The sequence below is a fragment of the Condylostylus longicornis genome, unplaced genomic scaffold (genome assembly GCF_029603195.1).
Source record: "Condylostylus longicornis isolate FDR11 unplaced genomic scaffold, ASM2960319v2 ptg000009l, whole genome shotgun sequence".
Lineage (NCBI taxonomy): Eukaryota > Metazoa > Arthropoda > Insecta > Diptera > Dolichopodidae > Condylostylus > Condylostylus longicornis.
Window position 1 is genome coordinate 4,339,653 of NW_026577978.1, and position 13,286 is coordinate 4,352,938.

General features: G+C 22.0%; 1 protein-coding gene across 2 annotated transcripts in view; it reads right to left on the reverse strand.

Moving 5' to 3' along the window:
- The window catches only part of LOC129618529 (myosin-VIIa), a 46,003-nt gene extending 39,666 nt beyond the window's left edge, over positions 1-6,337 (reverse strand). The window contains exon 1 of one of the 2 annotated variants that reach the window (XM_055533325.1): positions 5,965-6,336. The gene's annotated coding sequence lies outside the window, so the exon portion shown is untranslated. Of the gene's footprint in view, positions 1-5,964 lie in introns of both variants that reach the window. The other variant, XM_055533326.1, reaches the window with a different exon arrangement.
- Positions 6,338-13,286: the final 6,949 nt, after the last annotated feature.

Below are 13,286 nucleotides of genomic sequence, written 5' to 3' on the forward strand. Positions count from 1 at the left end.
TTCAACAATTTTTCATGTGATTTTAGTGTTTTTCATATCAACACTATTATATATGAATTTTTTAAATAAACATTTTAAAATTCCTTGAAAAACCCCAAATCTCTCAATATTTTAGTGAGAAATCGCAAATTATTACTATAATTTTCGAAAAATTTTTTTTAAGTTCTAATTTTGTGATTGAATTTTAAGTAAAAATTTTATCAACTCATAAAAAATTATTCGAAATTATTCTAACTTTAATTATATAGTATTGTTAAAATTCGCCTTGAAATTCATAAACTTAACAATTTCTATAAATATTTCTGTGTAAACTAGCAAACGTATAGATAATCAGTGTAATATGTGTATGAGTGTATGTGTTTACCAATATTCACTGTTTTCTTTTTTGTAATTAATAATTGAAGTTTATATTATCACCTAGATTTATTTATTATTACCACATATTTTATGATTATATTACCATGTATATAATTTACAAGTCCTACTTAAAGAACATAAATTTTCTTATTTAATTTCTTTATTTAATCGCATTAAATAATGATGTCGTCACATGATAAAATCATTTCAAAATAAATATTTTTTTAAACAAACAAATTTTAAATTCATCAATGAAATTTTATTTTTATATGTTAACATAGAAATTTATTATAAGAAAAGAAAAAAAAACAAATACTTATAAAAATTACAAAAATATCGCGATATCGCATAATGAAAACCACGTAAAACAATATTTATAATTGCACCTTTAAAAACCCAATAAGAAATAATTAACTATAAGTATACTCATTTTTACTATAATATATATATACAAGTAAATTTATAATCAATAAAATACAATATGCCTTATGCTCATATCTCAGTTAAATAGTGTTTAAGTACCTACATGTACTTAGATATCTATAGTAAATAAGAGAGTTATGATAATACAATAAATATTTATTTAGACGTAACATATGATTAGATAAGCTCACGGGGTTTTTACTTATTGTTATTTTGCTTTTTTTGTTAAATTTTTTTTTTTTAACAATTACTGTATATTATTAATAGAATTTGTTTTTTGTTTGGTATATAGCCTTGACGTTATTGTTCTACTAAACATTAATTATAAATTTTAATAAAAATAAAATAATTTTGACATTGAAAACGATTTTGAGTGTATTGATATACTTATTAAGTACTTAGTTTAAAGAGTCCAGCATCATTTTATAATCGAATATGTTAAAATAGTTTAAATAATTATACATTCATCGTAGGTTTTCTCCAATTTTAAGTTATAAACAAATTTTTAAAATTTGGTACTGTGGCACAGCGGCAAAGGGTAATGAGATTCCTATTACTAGACACTGTCCGGTAAAATATTACTCGTATTTACGAAAACTGGGAAAATCGGTCTCAGTTTTGTGCAGATACTGCCCATAAAATGAGGAAACGGCATACAAATTCTGTGTGACTGTCTTAATTTGGCCGCCAGGAGGTGCAGATGGTTTGGGTGGGGCTTTCTTGGTATTGGGGAGCTCACGTCGTACTACCCAAGGAATATCTCTTGGTATTTGCTTGGGACCGAGGTGATGCAAGTGGGATATGGAAGGACTACATTAAGCTATGGCTGGCTAACTGTGGTGGGCGGAATAGAGGAATTCCTTAGCCCATATCTCGCTTCAGTAATCTAATAATTTACAATCTAAGAGAAAACTTTAAATGGAAATTATTTAAACATATTTTGAAAATTTATTCAATTTAAGTTCAAATTATAAATCTTTTAAGGCAATAACCTATACAAAATACAATTTTCGAAGTCTTGTACTTCCCATTGTATGTTTATATTGCAATTTATGTTAATGAAGTATTAATTTCAAATGTATTCATATCATACTTTATCATATTTGCCGCCAAGTATGTAAGGTACATACATAGTTATTTATTTAAAAAAAAATTATTAAAATTACGGAATCATAGTGGAATATTTTACTAAGCACTGTAAGATTTGATAGTACAAAATTATTGCTGATTTTTTTTTATTATTTTTAATAATTATATTGTATATACATTTAAATTGTTTTTTTTTTTTACAAATGATAATGAATAATATTAATTACATAATTAATTGTTAAAAAATTTTATTAATTAATTAATTATTTTCGAATGAAACGAAAAAAAATACCCGAAGGTACTTATTTGCAAGTACGTAATGTCTAATTTTATTTGCTTAAATAATTATAAACTTTTTTAAGTAAATTTAATAAACAAAATTATTTACTAATGCAATTTTTATAAAATTTAACAATAATTAGCTAGACAGAAATTTAAAATGTTTCTGTGTGAGTAGAAAATTTCAAAATTCATAGTATCGTCGTGTCACTATGTCATTAACATTTTGAACTATAAACTCTAATAACTTTCATTTAAAAAAAATACAAGTATGAAACAACCGCAATCACAATAATATAAGTACTTATACTAAGAGGGCTTAATTAGTGCCGATAGTTAAACTTATTTCATTACAATGTAGGAATATATGTACATTCACGTAATTATATTAAATTCAATTATAAAATATTGTAATTAAATTGTTTTCACTAATTAAGTAACGTATGTGTAGTAATTTCATATTTGTGGCCAAAACAACTCATAGCTATAACTGTTTAACTTTAAACTATTGTAAATTCTTATGAAAAATTTGAAATGTTATTAAAATATGAACTGAAAAATGCATACACCTAGAAATATTATGAAATTTAAACTACTTATTTACTTAAAGTTCGCTTTAAATTTTTGAGGCGAAAGCATGGCATATTAAGTCGCCCAAACTTGAGATAATTGGCTGGTTTATTCACCAAATCATTGCCTTTTCATGAATGAAACTGCCGACTATGAAGCATATATTGTGAAAATGTGAAACTATGAGACAATTTAAGATAAGTGTTTTCTTCACAAGTAAAATTAGAAAATTTTTATCAACTTTTATTTTACAATATTAAAAGAATTTCTTCTAAAAATATTAATTACATAATATTTATGAAAATATTTTATGAAAATCAAATAATTTTAAGTAAATTTCTTAATAATTTCAGTTCTTTAGCAAAATTATTATGATTTTGTCATATTTTGAATAAATTTCTTAAATTATAATATTTTTCTATAAATAAATATTACACAAGAATTTTTTTATGAATCCTTTCTATTATTATAAAACGAGAAATTTAAAGATTCTCATTGATCTCCACCTTTTTCTCCCTCTCTCTCTCTCACTAAAATCTTATATTCTCAAATGCAAATCTTAAAATATCTCTTACTTCCATACTACTACTTAGATTTTTCTTTAAGTTATCTATGCATGTAAATATTTCCAAATTCCAAGATCATTAAATACAAAAATCTCATCACTTTCCATGTTTTCAAAAAAAAACAAAAAAGAAAACATAATTTTTTCTTTACCTTTTACCACTACTATCAAAATTATAAGTATGTAGGTACGTATTTTCTTGAGTTTAGATCTAAGCTATATACAGGTAGAATGTAAATAGGTAAATTAAGTCACCGGTGCAAAATAACAGGTATATAATATTTTATACATATAAATTTATGAATGTATTTGCAAGTTTTTTACTAATAATTGACATTTAACTAATACTATTAAATTTATTAATTTATTTTTATTTTTTAAGATATTCACCTTGTACTGTAGAACTTTAGAGTGTATGAATTCAATAATATTGAATGAAATCTATAATTTAAAATTCATAAATATGTATTTGATATTGTAGAGATAAATGTATAATGGGTATGTATGTAGTACTTAAGCAAGTGAGTATTTTATGGTGTTAATAGTAAAAGATAAGTTTTTTTTTATTATTGTATTGAATAGGAAAAAAATAATATAAAACATAAATTAAATAATGACATTTTAAAATGCCGCTATAATAATATTATTATAGCCGAAAGACATATTAGATGATAAACAATAATTTATGAATTGAAAATTGTATTGAACCTACTTACATACATTGTACATAATATTTTACATAGATTTTATTTTCACACAATGTGTGTATTGTAAATAAAAATTATAAGATATTTTGACTACAATAAAACAGTTAACACTTCTTCTTTTTTCTATTGTCGTTTTCTATAAAATTATGTATATAGGTGCCTATTACAGTGTCGCATTAAAATATGTTAAAAATTTTGCAAAATTTACGTGTAAAAGCAATGTCTTTAGGATCTATCTCCAATAAACGTTTTTGAAATACATTTTTATACGTTGAGGTCAGTTTTAGCAATATAAATTTGGATTTTCCCTAAAATTAATTTTTTTAAAATTATTTAGTGACTTATGTTTAGTCTTATCATTTGTACAGAAGTGTTAATTAATATCCAATTTGTATTCATTAAAATAAATGTAATAAAGTAGGTATGTAGGTACATGAAATTTGACTGTGATATATTTACAACATTTAAAATGTTTGTAGAACGTCTTAGAATTTTAAGTTTATTAGAAAATTCAGCACATATAAATTGATTACAGAGTTAATTAGGTACAGAATAATGCTTGTAAATTCAAATCATAAAATAAATTTTATAAAAATAACAAATATATATGTAGATATCTCATTTAATTAAATATAAATTCTGAGAACCCTTTATATGTAGGTAAATCAACCAACCAATAAGTCAAGTCTTTTATTAGGTTTAACACATTTTCACTTCGAATTTGTATTATCGATGAACACGTTGAAAAATCTTGTTCTTGAACGGCGAACATAAATAAAAAAATTTTGGTCGTTCTTGTGAGTCATCGGTGTCCTGATTCCCACGAGTACATCCCCGGCGACATGTTGAATACAACATAAATGTACATTAAGAAGATATCTAAACTCACAAATTGACAGTAAAAAATACGGCTTATTTACGGCGAATTATGTCATTGATATTCATGAAATTGCGATGGTATGGAACTTCCTTAATAATTTTAAAGTACAGACCAAAAAAAAAAGTCCCTCAAACAATTTAAAGATTAAGACTTCAAATAATATTGAAAATTGTAAAATAAAAATCATTTCGGTGTTTATTAAATAATAAGAAAACAAAATTCATTTGAATTAATTGAAAATATAATTGTAATCTTAAATTGTACTACTATTTCATAACATTCACAAACGATTATCTTTAATGAAAACTCATTAAAACCTTCAAATATCTATGAAACTATTATATTTACTTAAGTCATATTTCCATAAAATCTTATTCTTATACTGCTCAAAAACCTGTAACTAAAAACTTCTTTTCGAAAAATTAAATTAAAATAAGTTTAAAAAGAAATTAATCGTCTTACTTACATTTATATGTATGTAAATGTATATAAAATTAATAAACATAATTTCATATACTTATAGAATATAATATAAAATATCATTCTGTTATACAAAAATAAAAAATATTATAAGTAATAAGTGTCAAATTATTTTATTCTTTTTTATACATTTAAAATATACCATATCGTATGTACCTATATTTTTTCATTTAAAATTTTGAAAAGTAAAGTTTAATAACCATGAAAAATCAGTCAACCAAAATTCATTTATATACAAAAACAAAAATAAAAAAAAAAGATGGTTTAAAATGGTATGAATATAACCTGTAACTAACTACCTGTTCAAAAATCAAAAATTATACACCTATGCATCCATAGTATACAATAATCCACACATGAAAATTAATACGAGTAGATATAATATTTTCGGTATGCATGCGAGAATTGTTATACATATATACTTATATAGAGCAACATAGTGTTATATGTATGGGGGAAAAAATATTAAATAAGTATAAAGAATAATTTTCTATTATACTTAAATTTTTTAAATAGAAATTATTTTTTTTTTTACAAAAATAAAATTATTTTTAAAAAATAAATCACAAAATATTTTGTTTTAAATGCAAAATCAAAATCGTATAACAAATTACCTTTTATTTTATATACCACTATTCATATATACAACTTGTATTTAATTTGAAAATGGTATGGTAGGTATTTCCTCTTTTATAATTTATTTATTTATTTTTTTTTGTTATATAGGTAGTTGGTACTTATATGTAGTAGTGCTGTCAATAATATAATTTTGTATATATTAAATAAATTAAGAATATATGTACATATATCAACTGTTCTGGTTCTTGAATCTTCTTCTGGTTTTGTTTTTCTGCTTTATTTTAATTATAAATGTTAAATTTCACAAATTATGTTAAAAAACTATTATATTTGATTTTTCTATATTTTTTTTTATTAAATAAATTATTTCCTATTCTTAAATTTAAAATTTAAATATTTAAGGTATATAAAAAAACAAAAATGTGATGATGTTTCAACTGAACTTAAATTGTATAACACTTTCTTATCATTGGAATTTTTTTTTAATGTATTATATTAAATAATCTATTTTTTTGTTAAATTATTTTAAATATAAAATTTTTATAATTAATATTATAATTTATAAATTATTGTTTGGTGATGATATAAACTGCATTTAAATCTAAAATTATAACAAAAAAGATTAATTTCTGTTTATAATGTAAAATTTCATTAAATATTTTAATTAAATATGTATTTATAAAATTTATTAAATTTTAATTAAAAAAATAAAATATTTTTTTTTTCGCTAATTATATACAACACATTTATTATTACAATATATTAATAACAACCATGTTACATACTTATATTAAGTAAGTATATGGTGAAAAAAATTTAACACTCTTTTGATTCTCTCTTGTGCAACTGGTTAAACTTGATTACCGATATTAAGGTTAATGCACCCTTCTATTACAAATATATTTTTATTTTTTTTTATTTTATAATTTTTTTTCTGTAATTTTCACATTTTAGAATAAATTTTATGTTTAATAAGAGTATAAATTAATAAATTTTATAAATTTAAAATATTATTATTTGCTTTTTAATTTAAATTTGGTTTTTATTCCACTTTCAAACCGCAATTAATTTAAAAAAATTTTTAAATACCTATTTATTTTTTTATTTAATTTATAAATTATTTTTTATTTTATATACTTTTTCAGTCGTTTTTAAATTATATAAATTCTAATTCTTATAAAATAAACTGTTATATTATATTAAAATACAATTAAATATTAAAATTCTAAAAAAAAAAAGAACAAATCCGTAAACCGTATCCATCAGGCAGAAAAAAAAAAAATAAAAACAAAAAAAAAATTAAAATAAAAAAATGATGAAAAATCTTTATAACATAAATTCTACTTCCACGTATCCAAAATGGTCAACTCATACTGTAAGGTAAGTTAAGTAGCAACTGTGTCGTCGTCGTTCTGTTGAATCGACGAACCAATCAATTTCTCTATCTCATATTTGTATTAATATTCATATTATTCCTCTACTTTTACTACATACAACAATACACCACGGCGGCGGAAGCAGAAAACAAGAATTAAGTATTAACAAAAAAAAAAAAAACAACAATACGTATAAATTGAGAAGAGGGAAGAAGAAAATGGGAAAAAATTTATGTAGGTATAAAAAAAAAATAAAAAATTTCTAAATAGAAGTAAAAAATATCTGTCTGTGGTCAAGAGAAAAATTGATCGTTAATTTACCACTTGTATCGCATAATATATTGGCTAATGATTTCAGATCAAATTCTAGGTTAGCAAATTATTAAAAGCATTGAATCCCAAGAATTTTCTTAATAAATTTTACGTGGAAAAATACAACCTTATTACGAAAATCGTAGTTTATTAGATGTTAAATAAACAAGAAAATTAATTAATGGTAGACATTTTTGGCCGAGCACGAATATCAATGAGTGGACTAGAAATTGTTTAATCAAAAATCGAAAACTATTAAGCATAATAAAGCAGAATAGAAAAACTGGACACACAACTTCTCAATATCTACACCCCAATTCAATTTGAACACTTTTGTTCTCACTTACTTTTATGTTTTATACAGTATGAACCACAGAGGGAGAGGATAAGTGAATTATAATATGCCAAACGAATTGCAATTTTTAATTTACGTTATTATTTCATTACACTCTTTGACCACAGAAATTATTGTTATCGTATTAAAGAAAAAAGAAAAAAAAAAGAAACAATGGAGAGGAAGAAGAATAATTCTCTGTTAGTCTGTTATACCATTTAAAGAGTTCGTTACATACATATACATTTAAAACAAACACGTTAGCTTTTTATACATATGTATGTATATACATAATATGTTCAAATGGAGATGCATGTAAGACTTGATGATATTATACGTACATGGTGAAATTGATTATTATTTAAAAATTTTAGATCCCAGTAATTTAGGTTATTCCAAAAATAAAAACCAATACTAAATATATTAAAAAAATAATATCTGAGTACATTGGCTTGCAGCTATAAGTATAACACAAAACAAGTATTTTGCCTAACTCGGCTATGTTATTTGAATAAAGTAAAATTTTTTTTGTATTTTACCTTTCTTAGAAGTGTTTCAATTCAAGTCTAAATAAATTTATGAAATTCGAAAGTTCTATACTTATAAGGTTATACCAAAACTAACATTACTACCTAAATAATATTAAATTTGAATATTCAAAGAATTTTTTCAGAGCACATAATCATGTTAAATGAAATGAAATCGAAATTTCTTATTTATTTTTTATAAGGTACATGCTACTTATATAGAAAAATTTGAAAATGTAGCGGATATTTTTTCAATTGAAATTTAATTATTTTATATTTCTTTTATATGCCTCACGAATTAATAATATAAATTTCAATGGAATTGAAAGAAAATATACCTATTAACAGAAAAACCTAGTATGGCAAAATGAAAGCCGGAACATTATTATTTTCTACATGTAGGTACATAATATAAAAATTAAATGATTATTTCTTATCTTGCATAAATTGATTTTTTTTTCTAATAATATTGTGATAATTTTTTTTCCATATCGATATATAATACAAACTAATTAATAAAATTTATGTTATTTGACCTTTGATTTATTAGTATATTAAAAACAAAACTCATAAGCATGTTAATTTCAATTTCAAGTATTTATAAAGATAAAAGATTTTATTTTAGAAATAAAAATATAAAATAATATTAAATTGTATGCGTAGGGATACTGCATACTTTCAGGTGAACACCTTATCATATTTTATTTTTTATATTAACTATTCAACATTTAATTAATAATGATATTTCTACTGATGATGTATTGAAAAGTATTAATTTTATTGAAATCAAAATCAAATTCTAGATTAGTAAAATCAAAATCGGAAATAGCTAAGTTTGTATAGTTACTTAAAATAAGATATGAAATCTATACATCATTTGAATTATAATTTAAAATAAACTGAAATGAAAAGAAAATTCCCTTACTATATAAAATAATCTTGTTAGTCTTGAGAAAGAATATTGAAAAATTATTTTCAGAACTTTTCCGAAAAAATTGAGAAAAATTGCTTGTGTTTGTTAGTTTAACTCAGTCCGTCCGTCTGTGTGTCTGTTTACAAATCGTTGATTTAAACAAACTTTATTTAAATTCAGAATAACGTTTTTCAAAATATCTAAATTTAACTTTATGAGACTAAAAACCAAAATGGTTTGCTAAAAATTCACACCAATATAGTGATAAATAATGAAAAGTTTGATCATACAGAATGGGAATGGATAGTTGTCACCACATTTAATTGAATGTTAAATGTTTAAGATTTGTTTAAACCTTACCTTAAATATTAAGAAGTTGTATTCATAGCGTTACATTTAAGATTATATAACACCCTTAAAGTATAAAACTTTAGAGTATCTAACATTTCTAACTATACTAACAAAATAAGTAGTTAAACCCGTAAGATAGATGGTTTAACATATTATGTATATGTATATAGAAAGTAAAATGTTAAATCTTTATCCAATATTTAAATTTTTGGATTTCTGTAGATAACCTGTTATAAAGGATTACTTATTTTAATTCTTCTTTTTAAATTGCAAACTGTTATTAATAATTGCTGAAATAATAATATATTTATATTTAATTTTAATTCTAAATTCCTTTTTAATCAAAAATCCAAATCCATTTTTTGTTTAAGTAAAATATTTAAGTTTATCCTCATACAAACATACACATACATATTTTTCTCTCAATATATACAATTTTATTTAGTTTGTATAACACTCTTTTTTTTTTCTTTTGAATTTTTCAACTTTCTATAAATTCTACCACATTATTTACAATTATATTAAATATATATATATATATACTCACATACAAACAAATATATTATGTAAATATATATATATATATATATATATATATATATATATTTCAACTCTTTTTCATCATTATATTATCATCATCATCACACAAAATATAGGCATATATATATTTTTATTATTTATTATTTTTTTGTTTTACATATCTATATTTTAAAGAACGTAAACGCGATTGAATAAATAAAATATTTTTTAACTAACATTTTTTCTATACTGCATGTAGACAGGAAAGATAATAAGTGTATGACGCGATAAAAAAAAAACGCAAATTCTAAAATAAATAAAAAAAAAATTATGAAAAATCTTTGTAAATTTTTTTTATATCACCATTATAACTATCTATATACATATGTATATATGTATGTATATACACAAATTTTAATTTTTATTTTAACTCTTTTCCAGAAAACACACGAGATTATTTTGTAAATTTCTTTTCAACTCATAATAATTGCATACATTAATGCACAAACTAATATACATTATGTATAAACATCGCCATAAATAAATTTATATACATAAAATAAATATATGTACATACTTGCTTTCCAATTTAACAAAAATATTTTAATGAATATTATTATATTTTATGCTTGTATGTATGTGTGTGTGATACCATTGCGTTAATCCATCTGGCATATCATCTTATTTTTTAAAAAAAAAAAAAACCTCAACTTGAAAATAATTTATATTTTTTTTTCTTTTATACACATAGTTTACTGTTATATATACATATAAACATATTTATTTACTTACTTTTTTATACAATAAATTTTTTAATATAAAATATGAAAAATTATATAAAAAAATTAACTTGAATATTTTTAACGCTTATATGATTTTATGCCAGTTTAATTACACGCATCCAAAAAAAAAAAATTCATTTTTTTTACAAAGAAATAAATGAAAAAATTAAAAAAATTCTCTCTTCTTTGAATACATATTTTTTTTTTTCTTTAAAAAAAAAAAAATAAAAACTGTTATAAAATCGCGTTAAATATCCTTTAATACAATATAATTACAATAACTTTACTCTCCAAAAGTTAAACGAAAACTAAATTTTTTAAATAATCTTCTTATTCCAATAAAACAAAGGAAATTCATTTAATTTCACCTTTTACACGCACACCAATACAAAGCTTTAAAATTGAATATCGTTTCTCTTTTATGATTTTTCTCAATTTTATACAATTTTCAACAATACTATTAACTATTATACTATTTGGCACTCATATTGTTTTGATTTTGTTGTATTTTATTTTATTTTGAAATTTCTCACCTGATTCTTAAAATTTTTTGTATTGTAAAATAATTCACATATAAAAATAATAACCGGATTGCCGGAATAAAATAGAATAACAGAGAGAGAAAAAAAAACAACTACAACAGCAATAAAAAATTCATATTTTGTAATGATAAAAATATTAGTTAAAATATATGAAGGAAAAAAAAAGAGTTAAATAAACGGTAAATTACCACCATTTCTATACCGTTTTGTTATTAAAATAAAAAAAATATTCAATTTATAAATACATATATATTATTCAATGGAAATTCAACTGGATAACATTGGAATGAGAGTTTTCTTTTTGTTATTTTAGTACCTCACTTATACTATTTAAAAAAAAAAATCAAGGAGAAATTTAATCGAACCGCGAAAAGTATATTAGCAATGATCATAATTTTTATTATCAAAAAAATTAACATAGATATTGAATTTGTTATACACATTTTCTATCCTAAAATGCCGGTTGATTTTATATACTAGTGTTGGTAAATTACATTTACTACTCTTCAATAAATATTATTTTATTCCTTCGACACAATAGAAATGAAGAACAGGTAAAAACTAATAAATTTATGTATATATGTATGCATGTGCATTTAAATTTGAAATTGGTGAGAAATATTATTGTATTAAAAATAAAATTGACTGTATATGAATATGTATTAGAATAGCTGTGAAATATATTTGTTTACATTATTGCAATATTTATAAATTTCGACAGCCACCGCTATTTCAACTCAACTCAGCTCAAACTTACTCACACTTGTATAAAAATGTCATAAAATATTTTGCCTAATTTACTTAAAAAATATGTTTTCTATATTGTATACTTGTGCCTTTATTTGTATTATTAACACATATACAAACATATAAACATGCACCGTTTCTAAGTTACTTTATATCTAAAAAACACAAACAAAACAGATAACAAAAAGTGACATTTCTTTTCTTTTGTTTTCACCATTTTTGTGCACCTGTTTTAATACTATTATGAGAGTATATTGTGTTCATACATGAGCGAGTATATACAAAAATAAAGGAAAATAATTTTAAGTGTGGTGAAAATAAGAAATTAATAATATGAGAAATGAGAATAATATTAGAGATTAAAAATAATGTTGTTTTTGGTTTTCAATTGATTCTTGAAAATCTTTAATCTCAATTTTATAATAATAATTAGCTTAAACTTAAAAAATTTTTACCTGTTGTTTTGCCTTCATTCTGTATGGTACATTTTACTACTTATACTTATTTTTTTTTAATCTTATCTTGTTATTTTCACACAGTTAACAGTATATTTGAAATGAGAGACTGTGGAAAAGAGAAAAATCGAGACGGTAATAGAGAAATAAACTACTTTATCGATATTTACAGGTGTTTTTTTTAATAACATATGGTAGATATGTTAGAATAAATAGCGACATCTGTTAACGATTTTCGTAAAGTAACTTTTGTTTTAAAATTTCGATATAACGGTAAGACAATTTAAAATAATTTAAATTTGAAAAATAATATGATTTTAAAGTGGTAACTGGTGAGTTATAAAATTAAGGTAAAATTTGAACTATAAAATAAACATATTGCACATTGCGCATAACAATTGTGGTCTTGTTTTTCGTCGCTCACGGCATTCTTACTTCGCATTTATGATAGATCCGATGATGGTTGAAAAGCGTGTATTTAGTGGTCATAAGTGATTTG